The sequence below is a fragment of the Tachyglossus aculeatus genome, chromosome 1, assembly GCF_015852505.1.
Source record: "Tachyglossus aculeatus isolate mTacAcu1 chromosome 1, mTacAcu1.pri, whole genome shotgun sequence".
Taxonomy (NCBI): domain Eukaryota; kingdom Metazoa; phylum Chordata; class Mammalia; order Monotremata; family Tachyglossidae; genus Tachyglossus; species Tachyglossus aculeatus.
The window spans coordinates 142,959,828-142,967,041 of record NC_052066.1 but is presented as its reverse complement, the minus strand read 5'-3'; positions in this window follow the sequence as shown (position 1 = coordinate 142,967,041).

The following is a 7,214-nucleotide window of genomic DNA, read 5'->3' as shown; positions in this document are numbered from 1 at the left end:
ATAATCAATCAATCCTATTTATTGAGCACTTACTAGTCAGTCAATCGTATTTATTGAGCACTTAGCCTGTGCAGAGCACTGTAGTAAGTGCTCTAGAGAGTAAACTTTAACAATAGGACACGTTCCTTGCCCACAGTGAGCTTGCAGTCCAATCAATCGTATTTATTGAGCGCTTTCTGTGTGCAGAGCACTGTACTAAGCGCTTGGGAAGTACAAGTTGGCCACATATAGAGACGGTCCCTACCCAACAGTGGGCTCCCAGTCTAGAAGGGGGAGACAGAGAACAAAACCAAACGTATTAACAAAATAAAATAAATAGAATAGATATGTACAAGTAAAATAAAGAAATTTATACAGTCCGGGGCACTGTATTAATCCTGGCTCCTCCAACTGTCTACTGAGTGACCTTGGGTAAGTCACTTCACTTCTCTCAGCCTCTGTTACCTCATCTTTATAATGGGATTAAGACTGGGAGCCCCATCCGGGACAGGAACTGTTTCCAACCTGGTTACCTTGTTTCTACCCCATTGCTTAGAACGGTGCTTGGCACATAGTAAGCACTCTAACAAATACCATAATTATTAATTATTATTATTAGTGCTTGGGAGAAGGGAGATGGGAGCAGGCCTGCCATCCTCTGAGCCCAGGGGCCGGACACTGCCCAGGCGTGGATGGAGCCTGTTGTTGGGTAGGGATTATCTCTATCTGTTGCCAAATTGTACTTTCCAAGCGCTTAGTACAGAGCTCTGCACACAGTAAGCATTCAATAAATACAAATAAATGAATGAATGAATGGAGAAGCGAAGCAGACTCATAGAGGCAGTCTATCATGATTCATTCATTCAATCATTATTTATTAAGTGCCGTACTAAGCGCTTGGGAGAGTACAATATAACAATAAACAGACACAATCCCTGCCCACAACAAGCTTACAGTCTAGAGCTGTCCGTGAGTTTCCCCTGAATCTGAGTGTTTCAGATCGCCACTAAGCCAGCAAGTGTTAGTGTGGTACTTTTAATAATAATAATAATAATAATTTTGGTATTTAAGTGCTTACTATGTGCCAAGCACTGTTTTAAGCGCTGATTTACACTGACCCATGCAGGTCCCAGCCTCGATCAGGGACAGCCTAAGAAACCCTACCGCTCAAGCCAGAGCTAAGATACTCCACGTCTTGGCGCTGCCAAGAAGAGTTGGGAAATGGGTTGGAGCGGGAAATGAATATTTCATATGGTTTCTGCTTGTGCAAGTGGAAAAAAAAAAGGGAATAAATCCTGGGATAAGAGGACAGGGAGATAAGGTAGCCGTCGACATCCACTTATTCACTCACTAATCGCCCGGGGAAATTAACGCGGAGGGAGAAGGTTGGCAGAAGCCTCGGAGGGAAGCGCCCGCCAAGGCCCTCTGAAATCCCAGACTTGGAAGTGGGCTCATCCCAGGGAGTGTTGTCAAGGTGACGGACTGTTAGGGGATCAACCAGGAACTTCCAGCTACAAGTATCTTTTCTAAAAAAACAATTTCTTATGGTATTTGTTAAACGCTTACTATTAGCCCGGCACTGTTCTAAGCACTGGGGTAGAGAGTGGGTTCTAATCCCGGCTCCTCCGTTTGTCTGCTGTGTGACCTTGGGCAAGTCGCTTTTCTTCTCTGGGCCTCAGTTACCTCATCTGTAAAATGGGGATGAAGAGTGTGGGCACCGTGGGAGACAGGGACTGTGTCCAACCTGATTCACTTGGATCTACTTGTATCTTATATGTTGCCAACTTGTACTTCTCAATCAATCAATCAATCAATCGTATTTATTGAGCGCTTACTGTGTGCAGGGCACTGTACTAAGCGCTTGGGAAGTACAAGTTGGCAACATAACATATCAAGCAACATATCAAGCGCTTAGTACAGTGCTCTGCACACAGTAAGCGCTCAATAAATACAGTTGATTGATTGATTGATCTACCCCAGCGTTTAGAACAGTTTTTGGCAAATAGTAAATGCTAAACATGTATGATTATTATTAGTAATAATAATAATAATGGCATTTATTAAGAGCTTACTATGTGCAAAGCACTAAGTGCCGGGGAGGTTACAAGGTGATCAGGTGAGCCGCGGGGGGCTCACAGTCTTCATCCCCATTTTACAGACGAGGGAACTGAGGCACAGTGAAGTGACGTAGTAGTAACACAGTCCCTGTCCCACATGGAGCTCACAGTCTTAACCCCCATTTTACAGTTGAAGTAAACTGAGGTACAGAGGGGTGAAGCGACCTGCCCAAGGACCCACAGCAGACAAGTGGCGGAGCTGGGATGAGAACCCAGGTCCCCGTGGGCCGAAGGCTAGGTAACAGCCCCATAAACAATGACCTTCGGGAAGTGATTCAGCTGCTTAATGCGTTGTTGGAGGCCGAGGAGAATAGGAGAGTGAAGCCCTTGTTTTTGCAATCCGGTGTTGACTGGTTCTGCGGTTGGCAAGCTGCTCCCGCGTGGATGGGCTGGCGTTGAGTCACCGGCTCGAATCAACAGCCCCGCTCGGAGCCAAGGAATACGTGTCTTTCCCAGGAGGAGCCCTGAGGTAGCTGCCATCCTGGAAAAGGCAAGGCCAAACGGGTAGGGAAAACCGGGGAGGACAGGACATGGGATGCGGGGGGACCCAGGGGCTTGGGGTTGAGGGCATTGGCCTCTAGACCGTAAGCTCCTTGTGGGCAGGGAACATCTCTCTATATATGTAATAATAATAATGTTGGCATTTGTTAAGCACTTACTATGTGCAAAGCACTGTTCTAAGCGCTGGGGAGGTTACAAGGTGATCGGGTTGTCCCACGGGGGGCTCACAGCCTTAATCCCCATTTTACAGATAAGGGAACAGAGAAGTGAAGTGACTTGCCCAAAGTCACACAGCTGACAGTTGGCAGAGCTGGGATTTGAACCCATGACCCCTGACTCCAAAGCCCAGGCTCCTTCCACTGAGCCACAGCAGCTTCTCCCATATATATGTACGTATATCTATCTATCTATCTGTATGTATACATATATATATATACAGATAGATAGATAGATAGGTAGATAGATAGATAGATAGATAGGTATTTGTTAAGTGCTTACTATATGCCGAGCACTGTTCTAAGCGCTGGGGTAGATAGAAGTGTGGTGAGCCCACAACAAGCAGCCTTATTAGTGGCTGTTTGAGCAGCGTGGCTCAGTGGAAAGAGCCCAGGCTTTGGAGTCGGTGGTCATGGGTTCGAATCCCGACTCTGCCACGAGTCTGCTGTGTGACCTTGGGCAAGTCACTTCACTTCTCCGAGCCTCAGTGACCTCATCTGTACAACGGGGATTAAGACTGTGAGCCCCTCGTGGGACAAACTGAACACCTTGTATCCCCCTCCCAGCACTTAGAACAGTGCTCTGCATATAGTAAGCACTTAACAAATGCCATTATTATTATTATTATTATTATTATTATCCTGTGAACAACAACAAGGAAGAGGCTTTGCAAAGTCACTGATGGGCTCTACCTGAGACAGGTGATTGCTGGCCTCTGTGGGGCGGAACGTGGTGGCCTTCTCTCCCTGCTCTACCCGGTAATGGGCCTGGACCAATCAATGACTGCCACGTTATAAAATAATAATAATAATAATAAGAATAATAATAATAATAATGGCATTTGTTAAGGGCTTACTATGTGCAAAGCACTGTTCTAAGCACTGGGGGGATACAAGGTGATCAGGTTGTCCCACGTGGGGCTCACAGTCTTAATCCCCATTTTCCAGATGAGGGAACTGAGGCACAGAGAAGCTAAGTGACTTGCCCAAAGTCACAGAGCTGACAATTGGCAGAGCTGGGATTTGAACCCATGACCTCTGACTCCAAAGCCCGGGCTCTTTCCACTGAGCCACGCTGCTTCTCTGTAGAGCCACAGCTGTGGTGCCTAAGGCAGAGAAGCAGCGTGGCTCAGTGGAAAGAGCATGGGCTTTGGAGTCAAGGGTCATGGGTTTGAATTCCGGCTCTGCTAATAATAATAATAATAATAATTTTGGTATTTGTTAAGCGCTTACTATGTGCAAAGCACTGTTCTAAATACTGGGGAGGATACAAGGTGATCAGGTTGTCCCATGTGGGGCTCACAATCTTAATCCCCTTTTACAGATGAGGTAACTGAGGCACGGAGAAGTTAAGTGACTTGCCCAAAGTCACACAGCTGACAAGCTGTGGAGCCGGGATTTGAACCCACGACCTCTTACTCCAAAGCCTGTGCCCTTTCCACTGAGCCACGCTACTTCGCTGTAGAGCCACAGCTGCGGCGCCTAAGGCAGAGAAGCAGTGTGGCTCAGTGGAAAGAGCACGGGCTTTGGAGTCAGGGGTCATGGGTTCGAATCCCGGCTCTGCCAATTAGCAGTAGGACTTCGGGCAAGTAACTTCACTTCTCTGAGCCTCAGTTCCCTCATCTGGAAAATGAGGATGAAGACTGTGAGCCCCCAGTGGGACAACCTGATCACTTTGTAACCTCCCCAGTGCCTAGAACAGTGCTTTGCATATAGTAAGTGCTTAATACATTCCAATTATTGTTATTATTAGATAGGAGGTTTTGAATTGCGATGAGACAAGCAAGCAAAGGAAAGCATCTGGTATTGGACCCTTGGAGTGGAGTGGGTGAAAGTATGTTTGTATGTATGTCTCCCCCATCTAGACTGTGAGCCCGCTGTTGGGTAGGGACCGTCTCTATACGTTGCCAACTTGGACTTCCCAAGCGCTTAGTACAGTGCTCTGCACACAGTAAACGCTCAATAAATACGGTTGAATGAATGAATGAATGTATGTGTGAGTGTATGTATGTGGGGATGAATGGTTGTGTCACTCTCTTGCACGTTGGTAAAACTAAGTAAAAAATCTTTCCACAGTAACCTTGGTGATGTGGTTTGACTCTACTACATGTCACTGAGGCGGTTTGTGACAGCAAGTTAATCAGGATGGACACAGTCCCTGTCCCCCATGGGGCTCACACTCTTAATCCCCATTTTACAGAAGGGCTAACTGAGGCCCAGAGAAGTGAAGTGGCTTGCCCAAGGTCACACAGCAGACATATGGCGAAACTGGGATTAGAACCAAGTCCTTCTGATTCCCAGGCTGGGGCTCTACCCACTAAGCCCCGCCGCTTCTCTAATAATAATAATTGTACTATTTGTTAAGCGCTTACTTTGCGTCAAGCACTGGGGTGGATACAAGCAAATCAGGTTGGACACGGTCCCTGGCCTGCACAGAGGTCACGGTCTTAATCCCGATTTTACAGACGAGGGAACTGAGGCACAGAGAAGTGAAGTGATTTGCCCAAGGTCACTCAGACAAGCGGTGGAGTCGGGATTGGATTCTGATTCCCAGGCCTGTGTTCTATCCAATCAATCAATCAATCAATCGTATTTATTGACCGCTTACTGTGTGCAGAGCACTGTACTAAGCGCTTGGGAAGTACAAGTTGGCAACATATAGAGACAGTCCCTACCCAACAGTGGGCTCACAGTCTAAAAGGACTAGGCCATGCTGTTTTTTTTATGGGTTGTGTTGTGGGTAGGGAATGTGTCTGTTGTTATTGTTATATTGTGCTCTCCCAAGTGCTTAGTTCAGTGCTCTGAACACAGTAAGGGCTCACTCAACAAATATGATTGATTGATTGTGCATTTCATTTAAAATTCTTTAGACTATAAACTTGTTACAGGCAGGGAATGTTTCTGCTAATTCTATTGTACTCTCCCAAGTGCTTAGTACAGTGCTCTCTACATAGTAAGCACTCAAAAAATACTGTTGACTGATTGATTGATTCGCAAACTCTTTTAGGGAAAATCTCTCCAATGAAATTCCGATGCGTTTCAACCAAAGCTCCCGAATGCAAAGGCAACGATCTGGAGTTTATTATCCCAAAGTGCAAAGGGAAATTGGCAATCCTTAGAAATTGGAAATCCTTGAACACTTCTGCAATCCTCATCATCAATCATATTTATTGAGCGCTTACTATGTGCAGAGCACTGTACTAAGCGCTTGGGAAGTACAAATTGGCAACATAAAGAGACAGTTCCTACCCAACAGTGGGCTCACAGTCTAAAAGTGGGGAGACAGAGAACAAAACCGAACATACTAACAAAATAAAATAAATAGAATAGATATGTACAAGTAAAATAAATAAATAAACAAATAGAGTAATAAATATGTACAAACATATATACATATATACAGGTGCTGTGGGGAAGGGAAGGAGGTAAGATGGGGGGGATGGAGAGGGGGACGAGGGGGGGAGGAAGGAAGGGGCTCAGTCTGGGAAGGCCTCCTGGAGGAGGTGAGCTCTCAGCAGGGCCTTCTGCAATCTCCGCTGGTTCCCTTAAGGGCGGTTGTGAAAAGAAGAAAGCACTTCCATTCAATAATAATGACAGTATTTGTTATGCACTTACTATGTGCAAAGCGCTGGGGAGGTTACAAGGTGATCAGGTTGTCCCACGGTGGGGGGGCTCACAGTTTTAATCCCCATTTTACAGATGAGGGAACTGAGGCACGGAGAAGTTAAGTGACTTGCCCAAACACCAAGAGGAGGGACGATTGACGGGTGTTTGCTGCGTGTTGCTTCGAGGTCCGATTCCCTGATATTGAGTCAATCAAGTGGTCGATATGTGGGGGGAAGAATTTCAGAAGTGGGGAATAATGTTCCCCCTCTGTTCCCCAGCCCCAATCATCAAGGGGCTGGGGAACAGTTTATTTTATTTTGCTTATTTTATTTTATTTTATTTTATTTTATTTGTTTATTTTTATTTTGTTTAAGTTTATTTTGTTTTGTTAGTATGTTTGGTTTTGTTCTCTGTCTCCCCCTTTCAGACTGTGAGCCCACTGTTGGGCAGGGACTGTCTCTATGTGTTGCCAATTTGTACTTCCCAAGAGCTTAGTACAGTGCTCTGCACGCAGTAAGCGCTCAATAAATACGATTGATGATTGATGATGATGATCAAGGGGAGATGACGATGTCACCCGATGGGAAGGAAGCTGCCCAGAGCCATCTGCAGGAAAGCCAGCGGAGGAACAAGGCAGGCAGGTTTTTAATCATTCAATTGTATTTTAATCATAATTATAAACCAGTTTCTTGGCATTTTGACCAAGAAAACTCTTTGGATCCACTACCAGAACGATTACAGATGAAAGTGGGGAGTCCTGGGAAAGATGTGTCCTATGGGTTGGAGCCGACTCAGT